Source organism: Panthera onca, chromosome B1 (assembly GCF_046562875.1).
Source record: "Panthera onca isolate mPanOnc1 chromosome B1, mPanOnc1 haplotype 2, whole genome shotgun sequence".
Lineage (NCBI taxonomy): Eukaryota > Metazoa > Chordata > Mammalia > Carnivora > Felidae > Panthera > Panthera onca.
The window spans coordinates 118987648-119005871 of NC_138342.1; the positions used below are offsets into that span (position 1 = coordinate 118987648).

The 18224-nt window shown below is 41.3% G+C and overlaps 1 protein-coding gene across 2 annotated transcripts in view; it reads right to left on the minus strand.

The window, feature by feature from the left end:
- The window catches only part of MAML3 (mastermind like transcriptional coactivator 3), a 411434-nt gene that overhangs the window by 353432 nt on the left and 39778 nt on the right, over positions 1-18224 (minus strand). The gene's annotated exons all lie outside the window — the stretch shown is intronic.

Genomic DNA, 18224 nt, shown 5'->3' on the forward strand with positions numbered 1-18224 from the left:
ATGTGATGGAGTTGACGATGATGACGATGACAGTGACGTCAACCGTGACAGGAAACTGGAGATGATTAGACGTCCTTTTATTCTCTGAGGCTGTGCAGTTGCTTAAAACGGTACATGATGACTCACAGAATGACAGCTCACTTGTCCCGAAACCTTAACTAACCGGAATACAGCCCAGAACCTCAGTCAGACACACTTCTGAAAAGCCAAAAGATCAGCAAGTGCGCACACGAGAGCTTAAAGAGATCCCTTTTTCGGGGTCATCTGGTCTGCACTCAGAACCTATTTGTTCTTCCTTTAACTCTACCTCCGATCATCTGTGCCATCTCCGTCCTCAGTCACGGCAAGTCAGATGTAAAATGTGAGGCGGGTGAGGTGGAAAGAGGCTCCCAGGGACCAACACGGTGGTGGTGGCACAAGACTCACCAGGTGCAAAAGCAGAGACAAACTTCAAAAGAAACAAAGTACACAGCAGTCTGGCAGTCTGGGGACAGTTCATGTTTAAGGACAATGAGTTCCACACATGTTAATAGACCCTAATGACACATCACACGAGAGGTACAGTATTTACCCTCATACTGATGACTGAGATAGCAAAAGAGAGCTGAAATCTGTCCAATAGTCTCTACTTGCAGGCAAAAGGAAGTGGGGAATATTTTAAGAAGGATTTCTATCAAAGCGTTTGGGTGTTTAGGGGCACCTGGGTGGCTCACTCAGTTAAGCGTCCCACTTTGGCTAAGGTCATGGTCTCACTGTCCATGAGTTCAAGCCCCCCATCGGGCTCTGTGCTGACAGCTCAGAGTCTGGAGGCTGCTTCAGATTCTGTGCCTCCCTCTCTCTGTGCCCCTCCCCTGCTCACACTCAGTCTCTCTCTCTCTCTCTCTCTCAAAAATAAATAAACATTTAAAAAAATGTTTTAAAAAAGTGTTTGGGGTTTTGTTTTGTTTTGTTTTTTTGTTAAGTTTTGGCACCTGCTGGGGTAGGTTGTGTGTCATCTGGAAATTTTACTGCCGAGATACCTAACAAGTGAGCCATTACTTAACTCCATCCAGCATAGACCCGTTAAGTAAGCACGTCACAGGCCTTGCCTACCAAGAGTGTGCAACCTAAAACAACTCAACACCCTAGAGAATTCATTTGTATATGCAGCTTTATTTTAAAACACAGTGAAACAGGAAACCCTTCTGCCAAAAAACTACCAAATATAGCATGTCCTACACCTCCCCATCCATGCAAAACACTAATGGACTATTTCAGGTCAAGGGCACAAGAGATGAGTCTATTTCAAGGCAACTTCCAATTCCAAAACAATTTTCTTTCGGTCTTGACCACCCTCTCTCTGCCTCTCTTTCCTTTCCTCTCTCCCACTGCCTTTCGCCATCTTTTCTTAGACCCTCAAATACACAGGAGCAGCTTAGATGACAGAAAAGGCCAAGACAACCAGGTTCTGTTTACTTCATGCCAGGTCATCATTTCCTGAGTGGTTCAGCAGATACAACCCAGGTTAATCCAGAGAAGGGGAGGATGACAGATACCTGGTTGTTTTTCACAATTAAAAAAAAAAAAAAGTCAGAAATGGGATTAAAAGAAAAGGCTATTGGATTAGAAAATATTAAAGGAGAGGGGTACCTGGGTGGCTCAGTCAGTTAAGCCACCGACTCTTGATTTCAGCTTAGATCATGATCTCATGGTCAGCACCCACGTCAGGCTCCACACTGAGCACAGATCCTGCTTGGGATTCTATCTCTCTTGCTTTCTCTCTGTCCCTCTCCCCTGCTCATGCTCCTCTTTCTCAAAATAAACAAATAAACATTAAAAAAAATTTAAAGAAAATATTAAAGGAGAAACTCTTTTAGAAATAGGATATTGCCAGAAGGAACGTACCAAGAGGAAAGAAAGGGTGGAGGGTGGACAGAAAAAAGAACCTGGCTAATCCTATGAACAATATCAAAGAGTTAAGTAGAAAGAATGATGGGAAAGAAGCTAAAGTTTGGCCACTTATCTGACCATTCCTGAAAAACCAGAAATTTCACAACTGCATCTCCTAGCTCATTGTTTCTGCCCTTCCTGGTGACAAGAAGGAAGTGAACGCTTTGAGCAAGATGGGAGAAATTACTACCATATTCCCAGTATTGTGTTTCTACCAAATGTTTCCAAGCTGGCATAGGAGGAGGAGCATTAAGTGTCCGTTTCTGACTGGTCTGGCATTTTGTGAACCTACCTCGATTAAGGAACTTGTCTTGAAAATCTTCAAGTCTTTCCTATTTTTTCCACGATAGTTAACAAAGTAGTAGACTAAAGAGACATAAACACTAGTTACTCATTTATTCCACGTTAACTGAGTACCTATTATGGTTTTGGTCCAGAGAGTTCTTAGAGTTCTCACATTTTCAAATTGGGACAGATTCTCTTTTGCATGTGTGGAGGGTGTTGACTTATCTGATGAAGAATATAATTGCAGTCTACTCAAAAGGGCAAAGGTTTAAGGTTTGAAGTCCAATGCTATTGCAAGCAAGATGCCTGTCCTTGGGCAAGTTACTTAACTTCTCTAGGCACTGATTTCTTCATCTGTTTAACGGAGGGCTAAGTCTCATTGTTTGGGGAAGATTAGATGAGACATTGGATGGAAAGCACCTAGCAGAACCTGGCATGTGGTGCTGAAGCAATCACTCATTCAGTAAATATTTACTGAGCATCTACTACATGCAGGCTCTGTTCTAGCCACGGACGCTCAGCAACAGAAAAGAGAAGCCCCATCCCTCTTCTTATCCTTGACATGTCACGAGGGCTCTGAAAACCTGTGAGATTTTCACTGTGTGAAACACAGTGGGTGCAGAACCAATCTTCCAAATGCCATGATTTTCAAACCTCATTGGGATCTACATCAAGAATTGTGTTTCTTCAAGTGAGAATTAGCCCACAGCCATGACCCTGAGCTCCTGAACACAAAGGCAATGTGGCTACTGGTTCACTCTGGCTGTTCACCTGGGAAACCAAAGGAGCCGGCTGAAGCAACTCACAGCCTGGTCTTCATGGTTTGGACAGAAGTGGAATCCAAGAGACACAGATTGTTGTCCCTCTCGCTTTTTGTTCTTAAAGTGAGAATAGAGACTTAATTTTGTTTGGGGACTTAGGTCGGGAATGCAGCTCTACACAGAGGAAGTTCCCAAATGAACTGCTACATTGTTTCTGTTACTCTCTGACTCATTTTTACTTTTCCTTCCCAACCCTCCCTGATGTCTTGGTCTGTTTCATATGAGGCACAATAGATTCTTTGTTTACAAGATTCTAATGTGCCATAAAACTGGTTATTAAGCCAAGAATTTTTTATGCACAAAAAATAGAGGCAATATCAGGTAAATTGACATGAATCGTGTATTTTACTTTCTTATCTCTAACATTTAAGTAGACAGAATTGATAAACTAGCTGAAAACTCTGTTTGAAAACTAGGTTCAAGTCGGAGGAATGTTATTGATATATACACACATACTTATATACATATATATAATTCAGGGGCAAACATTTTAAAAAGCCTAAACAAAATTCTGTATTCTCTATTTTTGTTACTGGCGCAACCATCCACCTAGTCTCACAAGTAAGAAATTTTTAGTTATTTGCAACGAGTGAGGCAATGAAGTTTTTGTGGGAAGTCATACATGCTTTGTAGCCAAACACACTTGGCTTTGAATCTTAAATCCTACTCACTCCTAGCGATCCAATGTCAAGGAGGTTCTTAAACGTCTCTAAGCCTCAGTGACCTCATCTGAAAAGTGGATTTTGGAGAGAATAAATTATGTAAAGGATATAAGCTGGGTTTTTGGACTCAAGTTAGGCATTCAGAAAAACTTGTTCCACCATCCCTTCCCCCAACACATCATTCAGCACCTTTCTCTTCCTTCCATTCTGTTGCCCAGTGACTGTTCTCCTCAACAATGGCCATCTAACTGGTTTCTTGGCCTATCGTCTGCAATTCCCAGTATCCATCCGAACCTGCTATTAGAAACAGCAGTCAGAATCAGAAATTTAATCATGGCACTCCTCTGCCACAATTCTTCCTCTGGCAATTACATTCAGAACAAATCTGCATTCAGAGCAAAGTCCACACGTCCCCAACCCATCTGTTCAGCCGTGCCTCCCATGACCACCCCACCTCTGCCCCCTGAACAACCACAGCCCCCATGTTGCAGACTCCCAGCATTGTTTGCATAGCACACCATCTGCTCTGGTGCCTTGACTCCTCCAGGATTCCATCCCCACTCCACCCCCTCCCATCTGTAGAGACCAGCATCCTCCTCAAGGCTCAGCTCAAATACCACGTGCCCTTTAAAACCCTCCCTGACTTCCCTGGCTGACTCAGTGTCCCATTCATGCTTCAGTGATACCTTGCTCAATTTTATTACTTAAACTTTGTGTTCTACAGTAATCTATATCCATGATGGTCCTTCTCCACGGGATTGTTAGTTCCACCACGATAGAGGGCAAATTTTATCCACTTGTTTTATTTTCAAGTTTTATCATTCCCTACATGAGGAAGACAACACCAAAAGGCAAAAATGGAGCAAGATACTCTCAAGGTACTTCAAATTCTGATGCACTGGAAATGAAGTATTGGGTGTATTTAAAAAACAACTTGCAGAAAACCCCCAGCAACTCACAGAGGTGTATGCCATCTGTGCTGGATTAAAGACGGCCACAAATACTTTGATCCTTCTTCCACTGACAGGTAAGTCTATTACTCTCCCCTTGAACATGAGCTGCCTGTAGCCATTTTTGACAAACACAGTGACATTATGCCATTTCCAAGCCTAGTTGTTAATATGAATAACAGCTTTGGCCGGGGTCTCTTGGAAACCTGAGCCTCCCTGTAAGAAATCTGATTACCTTAGTGGAGAAATCTCATGGACAGGCCCTGAGTCTACATGGAAAGGCAGAGGGACCCAGAGGAGATCAGCCTTCCAACCATCCTTGCCAAGGTGCTGGGCAGGTGAGCAAAGCCATATTGGACCTTCCAGACCAGATCAACTGTTGACTACATACCACTGAGTAAGCATAGTTAATGCTATGGAATAGAAGAATCACCTAACTGAGCTCTGTTCAAATTCATGGTCAACAAAATCACAGAGATAATTAAATGGTGGTTGTTTTAAGCCACCAAGTTTTGTTGTGGTTTGCCAGCAGCTATTGGTAACTAGATCACCATCTTAAGCACTTTGGGCTCAGCATCCTAGCCTACTTAATAGAATAATTTTCCTCCAAAGGAACGTTTCTCTTTTTTGTAACAGAATAGTTAGGGGAAACTGAACTTACCTTAAAGAAATGTGTGTTATACATTACACATGTGAATTACAACCCCAACTGTACTGGAGCCTGGTAGGTAGATCTTTCATCTCAACTAGATGATCAGCAATGTGAGGGCAGCTCCCATGTCTTATGCTGTACCTTTTTCCCACAACATGTGGCTCATAGCAGGTGCTCAATACTATTTGTTTATTTGATTTATTGAATGCCAGCTTAGTAAGGAGCACTGTATTAGAAGACCTGGAGGCGCAGAACCTAAATTCTATTCTTTTTGTTGAGAAAGTAAAAGATGACATATGTACTTAATAGATAAATTCAAGAACAAGGTGATAAAACCGCACAGGAATCCAGGAGACTCCATTCCAGTCTTTCACCATGCACACGTCTTGTGCAGGTGAAAAGGAAATCTTCGTCCCTTCATCTGTCTAGCTATCAAATGAGGAGAATCACATCTGATACCTCGTAGATCAGGATAAGTTAGAAGTAAATGAGGTTTTAGATTGAAACTATCTTCAGTTCTTTGGACAAACAATACTAGGGAAACTTACGGTACTATCATTATTTTATCATTATTTTGCATATATATGTGATTCTAGTATATTAAATAGCCTGAATTATTACATGCAATTCCTTGTGCTGGACCAGCTGAGCATTTGTTGGAAATTTATCAGATTTCCCTTTTTTTTTTTTTAACGTTTATTTATTTTTGAGAGAGGGAGAGAGGCAGAGACAGAATGCAACCTAGGGAGGGGCAGAGAGAGAGGGAGACACAGAATCTGAATCAGGGTCCAGGCTCTGAGCTGCCATCACAGAACCTGACGCAGGGCTTGAACTCATGAACCGCGAGATCTTGACCTGAGCAGAAGCTGGCCACTTAACCAACTGAGCCACCCAGGTGCCACAAGATTTCCCTTTTATTGTCTTTAAGATATAGCAAATAAAACAACACTAAAATGTATGGTGAATTCAACTAACTTTTGAAGGAGATATAACATGTTTTGGAACTAGAAAAAATCACCTATGCCGTAAGTCTGGGTCTTCTACAAAATGTCAACCAAGCAAAATGTGGTGGGAAGCTCAAAACTTACATGCATAATGGTTTGTATTGTCTTGTTATCGTGCTCAGTACTCAGCAAAAAGCCTGGGCTATTAGACAATAAACTCTAGCCTACTCTCGTAGGTATCACTTCTTCAGTATATGAGATGGCATCTACTGAGGCACCATGCTGATTGCATTATGTCATTTCTCACACGACGACAACCCTATAAGGCAGCGAAGACTTCTGACTGTATCTTAAATTCAGATGGGGAAATTGAAACCCAGAGAGATTTTGTAACTTTCCTATATTCATTTGCCTTCATTGCCATAACAAAATACCACAAACTGGATGGTGTAAACAACACGAATTTATCTCTCACAGTTCCGGAGGATGGAAGTCAAAGATCAAGGTGCCAGCAGGTCTGGTTTCCCCAAAGGGAAATCCTGCTTGGGATTCTATCCTATGCTTGCAGACGGCCACTTTCTCACTATGTCCTCATATGGCCATTTATCTGCGTGCGGGCATTCCTGGTGTCTCTTCGTCTTCTTATAAGGACACCAGTCTTACTGGGTTAAGGCCTGACCCTTTGACCTCTTCTAACCTTAATTATCTCCCTAAAGGTGCTATCTCCAAATAGTCACACTGGGAGTTAGGGCTTCCACCTATGAATTTGGGAGGATATAATTCAGCCCATGATACCTCCCCAGATCACGGAGCTAGTCAGTGGTGGGGCTGGGGTGTACATCCTGGCTCCCTGCCACTTCTTATAACCCACCCAATTGCTGTGTGTGGGGCTGCCCCATCCCACCACACCCCATTCTGTGTCCAAGGAAACAGCCCTGTGTAATTACCCATTGCACAAAGTTAAGAGAACAAAGGCGTGAGTATGGACATAAAGGAGAAAAGGGAAGCTGAAATGCAGAAAGGCAAATGTAAAATCCAGGAAAGTGGACTCTTAGAAAGGCAGGAAATGTAGCTCACACCCAAACTTATTCTTCCATGGCCAAGCATCCTCACCCCACCCCCATGATGCTGGCTTTGTGGTAACAGCAGGAAGCTCCCCCATCCTTTCAAATGGGGAGGAAGGTCTTGGGAAGCAGTGCTTGCTCTACTAGAAGCCATTGGCAGGGAACAACCCAGTGACCTGCTTTTTGCAAAGTTACACAATAATACACAATTTAATTTCTCATCACATTTTTGTAACCAAAAAATGTCAAGGACCCTTTTGCAGTGCTATATGGTTCATAAATGCAATTAATAAAGATTTACTGATTAGCTAAAACATGTTAAGTCCGAAAAAGCAATACATGCTTTTCTCTTTCTTTCAGATAATGCAAGGAAGCATCTTGTATTTATAAAGCACAAGCTTTCAACTATATTGGATTTTCCTTTTAAAAAGAACAATAATTTAAAGTGGCTGCTAGCAGAGAATTGTTAGGTGCATTTAAATGGGTATTTGTGTTCTGAAAATCTTAATTGGAACTCTTTTATTGTTGCTGTTTATGTATGTGTTTGTTTTGGTTCTGAGGGAGAGCTGAGGTTCCTTGCACATTAGGCTTTCATCTGAAATTCTGATTTCATACAAAATTAAACCAGCATATTGTAGGTACAACTTTATACAAAGCGTTAAGACATGCTGCAGTATTATTTTAAAAATATATGAAGGGGCGCCTGGGTGGCCCAGTCGGTTAAGCATCCAACTTTGGCTCAGGTCATGATCTCACAGTCTGTGAGTTTGAGCCTGCTTGGAGTTCTTGTCTCCCTTTCTCTCTGCCCCTCCCCTGCTAGCACTCTGTCTGTCTCTCTCTCCAAAACAAATAAACATTAAAAAAATTTAAGTACATGAAAAATCAAAATGGTTTTTCTATGTGAATCATTCTATAACAAATACGAGACATAGCAGGACTGGTGTAATTTGGAAAGAGATAAAATCTCTGTTGCCCATTACCTGTCCTCACACCATAGCCTTCCTGGACTCCACAAGATGGTTAAGACTTACTAGCTAACCCTACGACATAGCTAAAGAGGTAAAAATTCTGCTTCATCCTCACTATTGTTGGCTACTACAACATTAACTTCAAAATCACATTCTCAGTTTGACCACAGCAGAAACCAAATGTTGGTTCACAGGTCAGCCCATCCTACTGGTCAGCAAATGACTCCCAACAATATTTCTCTCCTCTTTTTTCTCCCAGTAAAGATACGGTAAGTACTATTGCACACATCATGTCAGTAATCTCTGGTCTTGAATAGAGATACTCATTTGGTACTAAAATCTAATAATACAGAAACTCAAATAAGAGAATTAAGGCATCATTATAAAACTTTCTTTTTTTAAAAACCAGCCAGAGGGATTTAAAATTACATATTTTTTTTAAATTTTTTTTAACTTTTTTTTTAATTTATTTTTGAGACAGAGAGAGACAGAGCATGAACGGGGGAGGGGCAGAGAGAGAGGGAGACACAGAATCGGAAACAGGCTCCAGGCTCTGAGCGGTCAGCCCAGAGCCTGACGCGGGGCTCGAACTCACGGACCGCGAGATCGTGACCTGAGCTGAAGTCGGACGCCCAACCGACTGAGCCAACCAGGCGCCCCTACATATATATTTTTAACATATATATTTTAATAGTCTATTAGTGGCACAGTCCTTCATCCTGGATATTAACGCAAAGCCTTCTTCGTCTTTCTCTCTAAACTTTCTGAGCAAGTGTAGAGGATCCAGAGTGCTCATGTAAGGAGTAAAAGATAACTCTGATATTTCCACCAGGATCCCCCGCTTAGCAGGAACATGTTCCAAGGCCTTGTCCTGAAGCTCCATGACTGCACAAAATCCTCCACTCTCTGCAAAGCCACCACCACCAACATGTAACTTCCTTATGCCTTCTTTGTGTCCTATCATTTAAAAAAAAAAAAGTTGTGTAAAATAAAATCCTTTTCTACTCATTCACATCTTCGGATAAATCATTTTATTTATAACTTGAGAAAAAAAAAAAAAAACCTTTAAAATGGTAATCCAAATAATCATGATACTAGATTTAACCAGCAGTGGGTCCAGAGGTTTCCTATAAAACTACATTAGCATGGCCTTAGCCTGACACTCCATTTCAAATTCTCATCAAGTCTACATCTCCTGCTCTACCTTTTCAGGACTAAACTAAGTGCAAGTAAGTGTCAAGTGCCCCTACAGAACCTCTTACTACCTTGTGGAATGAATAATAGCAATTAAACATGAAAAGACCCAACAAATCAGCCATGTGTCTGACAAAACAGGATTATTCCCTGCAGGGCATTTTCAAGTTAGATCATATCCATTTTTCTTGTTTACAAAGCCTACTATTGATAAAGTATAGCAGCTGCCTGTTTAAATAGCTTAACTGACAAATTAGTAAGTGAGCATACAACTCTGAAAGTTTCTTGTGGGAAACATGAAGGGGGGAAAAAGTGGCCCCCTCTCCCAAGCCTGGTCGATAACATCCATGATGCATCATCACAATCAGTGATGGAGATACTGGCCCACTGATGCTGAACTCCTGAAATCTTAATATGTACACACCCAATGAAATTAACAGGAAAACATTTCTGTCCTTAAAAAAATTATAACTGAATATGAAGTAGCTACAGTTTTCCAAATTCAAAAAAGATCTTAAATGAGCGAGCATGCTTTTTCCACCTCAGTGCTTCTAATCCCAATTTTAAGAGTCCTTACTAATAATCCCATCACTCTGCATTATGCTACACCACCAGGGATAGGCATCCTAAAACGAAGGGATCGCTTGTCATCTTTCTTTCAGGATATTTCTTCGTAAAAACTGACTTTTCTTAGAAAAAAAGAAGCCCTCCTGAGACCTGTAACAAGACTGGAGGAGAGGAGGCTCAAATTAATTTTCCATTTCCTGTTGTTTCCAGAAACCTTTCTCTTTGACTAGACATTCCCAACTAACTCTTCTATTCAGTCCTGAAATAGAAATCGTCTTTTTCTTCCACTTGCTCCTTACTGTCATAAGCTCCAGTTCTGGTCAATGGATTTATAGCTCTCCAGAGTAAATTTTCTTACATAATACACTTGGTAAATTGCTACATGCACGAGTCTTAGACATACCAATCCAACAGAAGTGCGTATGCATTCACGTGTGCATCCACAGATGAGTGAGCTGTGAAAGTCAAGAAGAATCTTCCCGTACAACTGGGACCTTACTTAGACTCGGGCTTCTTTGTCCAAAATAAAACAAAACAAAAATCAGTATTTCCAAACGCCGCTAAAGTAGGAGGATGAACAAACTAGTTTATATGAACAAACTAGTTTAGGGTGGCCTGGAGAATGATGCACATCAACACCTCATTTCATCATTTTTTATGGCTTTAATGTTTACCTTTTTCTTAATACTGGTATTGTAATCACCTGGACCATCTATAAAGCATTGACACATAATCACAGTTTCAGAACAATTCTTTTTCTTTTTATCTAAAATAAACAAAGCTTAGCAAAATCCCAAGATTCACTTCTAGAATGAAATCTATTAAACAAGGAGTCAGGCTTAAAAGGGGCGGTGTCTTTATGCAAACAGGAAAACAAAGAGCAGGAATTTATTAACGTTATTGAATGGAGCACTAAAATCTCCATTATGTATATAAACTATATGATGAAAATATATTGGTCAGCCGTCAGCACAAAGACTAAAGGTGAGTCTAGTTTTCAATCAGCTACTTGGGGCTTAAAGCTGAAGAACCATCACCATTGAGTCCTTTGAAAAACTATAAATCTTCTTCATCTTAATTACTTAAATCATTTTTCTGGGACTGATGGATGACCAGACTCTTTACCTGTTCTGCCTAATATCTCCTTTTATTTATAGTCTCACAGACTATGGACTGAAAAATGCTTTTTTAGGTAAAGAAGAGAGTCTTCAACAAGAATGCTAAAAGACAGTGGCAGGGTGGGCAGAAAACACCCTAAGAGAAGGCACTGAGACAAAAATACAAATTAAACAAAACAGAACAAAATCCGGAGGGAACAATCATGCAAGTCAACAACCTCCAGCTTGTAAGAACTTAACAGGCAACAACCATTAACCACAATCTTTGAACCCCAAATCATATACATAACAAAAGATATACTATATATGGGGTTATTCTTGCTGACTGAACTCTAGAGAATCACCTTGTACACCTTTCCTCCATTCCATCCCTCAGCTAACTCAATCCACCGCATATGTGTGTACGTGCGTGCGTGCGCACGCACGCACACACACGCGCGCGCGCGCACACACACACACACACCTGCCATTGCAGAATGTGTCACGGTCTCGTTCTTTTGTGTCTTTACTCACACTGTTCCCTCAACCTGGGATTCCCTTGCCTCTTCATCTACCTTCAAATTATCTGTTCATCCCTTAATCGCCAGCTCCATCATGAGCTCCTCTTGGGGGTTAGATGCCCCCTGCTATGTACTCCTCCATGCATTTGTCTCTATTTCTACTACAGCACTTAACAAACTGTATTGTAATTCTTACATGCTTCCCTGGGTCTCCAGTGAGGCCCTTGAAGGTAAAGTTGGTCTTGTACATCTCTTGAAACCACGTTGTGGAAAAAAAAATACATGGAGTCTGGAGTCAGACACTAGAATCCTGGGTTTGTCAATGTCCCTCTCTATAAAACGATAATGGTATATCTACTTCTCAAAATTACTGTGAGGATTAAAAAACTTAATTACCTTGCACATACTAGGTGCTCACCAACTGTTGGAGCTACTTCTTTTTTCTTTTGGGAGGAGTTTTGGGTTTTTTTTTTTTAAGTTAACTCTGTGCCCAATATGGGGCTCAAACTCACCACCTCCAGATCAAGAGTCACATGCTCTGCCTACTGGGCCAGCCAGATGCCCCACAGAGCTACTTCCTTTTGAATACCAGCACAAGCAAAATACCTACCATTTAGTACATGCCCAGTGCACGTGTGTAGATTAAAATGAATCCGTAATACTCTAGCTGACCATTATATACCAATGGTATATAAAGGTAATTTCACCTAGTCTTATTAAGTTAGATTTCAATACTGAACAATATGCCAAAGAAGATACCCCAAATAAAATGTCAGAAGTTGGGGCCACACTGCCTAACTCAGAGGCCAACCAGGAACTATCCACTGTCTCATCTGTTCTGCCTGACTCACCAATGAACACACTCTCCTGCCCAGAGATCCTTCTTTTTAAACTTCACAGTACCTCTTTTTCCTCAAATATAACATGGAAATGGAAACATACATGGTTTTCTTCTTCCTATTTACCAAGATAGTATGATTAAATGGGAACTAAGACTAGTTTCAACTTCTGGAGACAGGCACCACGTACTTACACACCCACATGAAACACACACATATTACACTCATTGCTTAGCATGTGAGGGTTTCAGTTCAAGGCACTTCTAAATAAAGGAGAGACAGAAGATAATGAGAAAGAGAAGAGGAGAGAACAAGGAAAGAAAGAGGAAAAGAGAGGTGTGGTAACTGTTCTTGACAAAGAGGAACGTCTCCGTCTTTGAATGGGTCCTCCTACATTCAAATGCACTCGGTCCAGTATGCATAACTGAGTATGACTCTATACTCTGTGTAGTCCTTAAAGTGCTATATCAGAAATCTAGGATGATTTCTTACCACTCCTTACTAACAAAAATTCAGGGAAGCTCTCCAGAAAAAGAAGGACTCAAATCTCTTGCAGTTGCAGAACTGGTTCCCTAGCCCTTAAGCCAAGCTTCTGGACGTCATGGTGTCTCCTTGCCTCTTCCCAAGCCACCATCCTATCACATTAGCTCAAGGGGGGAGCCGAAAGGCACCGTGTTAATTATGTGTATGCAGACAGCAGTGCAACATCCAGAAACCATTGTTTTCTTTTTAATAGTCCACTTTCATCTTATTAATAAAAAGTAAAAACTCTGACTTCTTCAGAATCACCTAGGGCTTTTAATGGAAATCTTTTCTTCAACTAGGCTAGCTTTTCTCCAGCTGATCCTATAAACACTGCTGGCAATTTTTTCCCCAATGCCTCTAACATATTTTCACTTAGCACCAGTTTGATGTATAAGATCTGACAGCCCGGCAGTTATAGGCCACCTGCATCACTGTCGCCATGACAACAGTGAAAGACAATCCATGATCCCATGCCCTGGTCACACGTTTCAATACAGCTTATCTGTCCAAAGCCACTGAGTCTAATGGAAGAGAGTAATTACCATCTTCCACTCATTGTCAAAATTCCCACCATATAATGCTCTTCAAAATTATTTTATTCCTCTCACATGGCTGCTTTGCAAAAACTAAAAGAAACCTTAAGTGGAAAGGGGGGTATGTGGGAGAAGGAGAAGGCTGTGACGGGTATAAATGTAGCTGACTGTGCGCGAACTGTCCCTTTGCAGCCGAAGAAGGCACCAGCCCGCCAGAGGGATACACAAACATCTCTGGTTTGCTGATTATCATCTTAAGATTTTGTTTAAATTTGAGCAAGGAATAAGCAAAACTTCCCAATTTCAGCCTATTCTAAAGGTGTTTCATGATTAGCACCGCAGTCCATGCACAGGCATCACGAGCCCCTTCCTACAGTCCGCGGTAGTCACGGCGACACTCAACAGCACCACGGATCCCAGGGATGGAGATCACGAAGACGCAGAGGCCCTTCACGTGGACACTTCTCCAGTCATGGATCCCGGCACTCTTCAGCCTCCCCCCTACACACCACAAATATAAAAGTGGATGCTTGACTGGCTTAGTGTTGGATTTGGTACTCCATATTCTTAGTGGTAGTTACAACACTGCCATTGAGAAAAGTTCCATTCATACAGTATTGAAGTGAACTTTTACCAGCAAGTGCCTCTGTAGAAAACCTTGTCAGGAAAAGTACCCAGGGGCAAGAGTAATTAAATTTAAAGGCAAAGCCAAAAGTCAAATGGACTTGAAAAGCAAACTATAAACAGCAAAAACCAAACAAAGGGCAGAGAAGATAACCCTTCAGGTTTAGGCAACTCAACTCTTATAAGACTGCTCCACCTTTCTTAACTTCAGTCATTTTCACATAAATAGAACCATACCCATCATCTACTCATTGGCTACCAAGAAGGCTATCTGAAGTGGTACCTAGCTTCATGGTTCACATAAAATATTCCTATTAAGAGGAAATGAGCAATTGCATGTGGTGGGATAAACGCCAATCCACAAAAGGACAAAAGTTATGTAATTTTAAGTATAAAAAATTAATTCTTAGATTTTATTTGTACACCTGTCAGAATGAGCCTGAAACATTTTGTTTAGGCTAAGTCCTAAAAACCACCGCCATAAAACATTTACTCAGCTGTCAAAACATTATAGTTATGAACTAACATTACCTACAGCGTGTATTAAACATGGCATTATATACATTACACAACAAGCGTGGAAAGCCTGATTAGCCAAAGGTCTCTCTAACGCGGCCCCTTTAATTATTTTGGTGGTTGGTGGACAGGACTTCTTATCTTTCTCTTGGCCACCCTTTTGGTTCACTGTTCATTTGCAGTCCTCAGAGAAGGCCACAAAAAGAAACAATGAGATGAAGCCGAGGTGGAGGCTCCTAATGGAAAAATTCAATAGTTTGCATTATTTTCTACAGGACACCACAGATAAAGATGCAAACATGTGGATGTTTACGAATCTCTAGTCAAAATGGCCCAACCATGACCAGAACATTCCAATCAATTCTGCCACCACGTAACACGTTGATGAAATGTTTCCATGTGATCATTTGTGGATTTCATTTAGTCATCCTACTTCATTTCCTCCCCCTACAGTGGAATTTGAAAAACATCATTTAGATAACAAGGGCTAGATAAACATAAAGTTCTTGATAGAACAGAGCTGGGAAACTTAAATTGCCATCAGCAAAGGAATTTCCTATCTGTTACACCCCCACTGTGGTAGCAGATCCAACTAGCAAGAGTCTGCTATAATGTCTATTGTAATCTTCCTTTAAAAGGATCTTCTCTGCTACCCCACTTCATTGGAAGGGCTCGGAAAACTGGTTTGGAAACCTCCTCTTGAGGAAACCAGAAGTTTCCACAATCAACCCAAAGAAGGAAGTATTTGTTCTCCCCCTTTAACTAGTCCATTTCTTAAGTCCCAGCCCTCACCTTGCCCTCCTCAGCAATTCTTTGTCTTCTTGATCTCTACAGTTTTTGAAGATTATGAACACATTCCTTCTAGAATGACCCTCAGTTTGTCCCATGTTTCCTCATGATAGATCCAGGGAATTCTTTTTCAGAATAACACAGAAATAAGACTGTGTTCTCACTACATCATATCAAGAGGCACTGATGTTGGGGCGCCTGGGTGGCTCAGTCGGTTAAGCATCCAACTCTTGGTTTTGGCTCAGGTCATGGTCTCACAGTTTCCTAAGTTTGACGCCCACGTTGGGCTCTGCACTGGCAGTGTGGAGACTGCTCTCTGCCTCTCTCTCTCTGCCCCTCCCCCATTGTCTCTGTTTCTCTCAAAATAAATAAATAATTTTTTTTTTAAATTTTGAAAAGAGGCATCGATGTTGGTTTGTCTCTATATTGGCAATAGTAACTAGGATTATATGGCTAAAGTGAAATCCCCCAGGTTTTTCTAATATAACATTAACATTGCCTTTGTAATTAATAAGTAATTTGTGGAGAGGTACTTCAAGGCTATGTAAACATCCCATTCCTCATAAAACTGTCATATACCACTCTTAGCATACAGTGATGATTTTGTAATTCCATCATTCCTTTTGTATTTATTAGTGGCCCTACCAAGTAAGACTTTTCTCTTCTCTCCCACCTCCCATTTATTTATGTATTCAATTCCTGTATCAGTATAGATTTATAGATCCTTATTTTACTAAATGGGTTATAATCCATTACCATATTTATTTTGATGCTCAAATGCTCCAAATTTGGCCAGTGGGAGCCCATCAAATAGGCTCCTGAGTCCTTACAATTCTTTAAGCATTCTACCTCCTACCTTCTGGCCCAACAAGATGCTCCAGGCCCACGTTGTACTTCCCTACCCCACCTCAGGAACAGCATTTTCCGCAAGTCATGCTCCACATTTTTAAAGATAAAATGTTGCCTTGATGGTGTCCAACACTCTGATGCAAATAAATTAAAAGAAGCAAAAATAAGTATCAGTCTGTTCAGTATAGAATGGAAACATTTCTGGTAAATCTGGGAAAAGTAGCCCAGTGCATCACCTTTGTCATGTGCTCATTTCCAGTGACATTAGAACTGGCTTTGCACTGGCCACACACAACTGGGCTATGAAAGCCATGGGGCTGCTTCCAGTCAGGGAGGAGAAAAGTGAGAACACAGAGATCAGAGTTCCAAAGCAATAATGCAGGACAATGTATATATAGCATGCCAGCCAGTCTGCCCTGCCAAACTTAGCAAAGATTCTTTGCAGGACTAGTAGAGCCTACCCAGGGAACCTACAAGGAGGTGGGCAAGGATACCTTCCCCTCTCATGTCAGTACCAAATTATCACATCTCACTTTCTCAGAAAATAGTTTCTGGGTCCATTTTGCATATAATTGCTTAGCAATCCACAACTGATCTGTGAGGGAGAAAATATTGTTATCTGTCCTTTCCAGAAAGAAAAAAAGAAAACTAAACAAAGAATGTTCTACAAGATGCTCAGAAGCAAGAGCAGCTTCGGGTTTTGTGGAGCCTGAAGCCCATAATACTTAATTGTTTAACAATAAAATTGCTAATATAATATAAAACAAAGCATGACTGTATGAAAATTTCTAGGGACCCGCCCAAAACTCTGTAAAGGGCTGTGCACATAAGAAGACCTGAAACTCAAGCTTCCCTGGCTTCATGGTAAAAATTCACCTCTGCTCAGGAGCAATTCCAGCTTCTTGCCATGGATCCTACGGTCTAATAGTAGGGGACTAATTCTTCAGTGAGGACAGTCAGACAGCCCTCCACTGGTCTGAAAAAATCAGAGACTCCAGGAAATAGTACTGAGGACATATCTACAAGATGGGCTTCAAACGCCACCAGTTATCATTCAACATAAAGTAAGAAAGCAACCAGAACTCCCATAAAAGCATGGGAACAGCCTGTTTGGCAGAGGACTGGAGAGTCTTGTTGGCTGTTTGGTAGCAAACCCCATCTGTATACAAATGCCAGTCCAACTACCCAAGTGAAGTCACAATGCAGCTAGGAGACTTAGAACCCCTCAAATCAAAGTAGAGTGACAAACCCTATCTAAAGTCACAGATGCAACTTCAAATTCAGGCTAACAGGTCTCCAGGCTGGGGGGACTACTCACATTTTGGATCTGACTTTCATGTTCTTATAACTGCCTCATCCTCCACTACATCTACCCCACTTGACCTGGTATTTCACATTCACTGAACCTACTACCATTGGCTGAACCCATTTTTCCCATCTTTGTGCTATTGATCAGGTTGCTTCCTATCCATGCAATGGCTTTCCTATCTTCCCTGCCTAGAAAAACCCTACTCATCCCTCAAGGCCCAGATCAGATGCCAGCTCCCTGCGTGGTCTTCCCTGATTTGCTCCTTACCTCCTCCCCCGGCTCTACAAAAATATAATTAAATCATTCCAAACGCTGTGTTCCTCAAACAGTTTTTTGTAAGTGTATTAGAGCCCTTATCACATTACACTGAGGAATGACGTGTAGAAATCTCACCAGTTACATTAGCACAAAGTCTATACCCATGGTCTTTGAATTTCCAGCAATCTCTATAGTACCTGGCACAGAGGGGATTTGAAAAAAATATTTGTTGGGGCGCTGGGTGGCTCAGTTGGTTAAGCGGCCTTCAGCTCAGGTCATGATCTCACACTCCGTGAGTTCGAGCCCCGCGTGGGGTTCTGTGCTGACA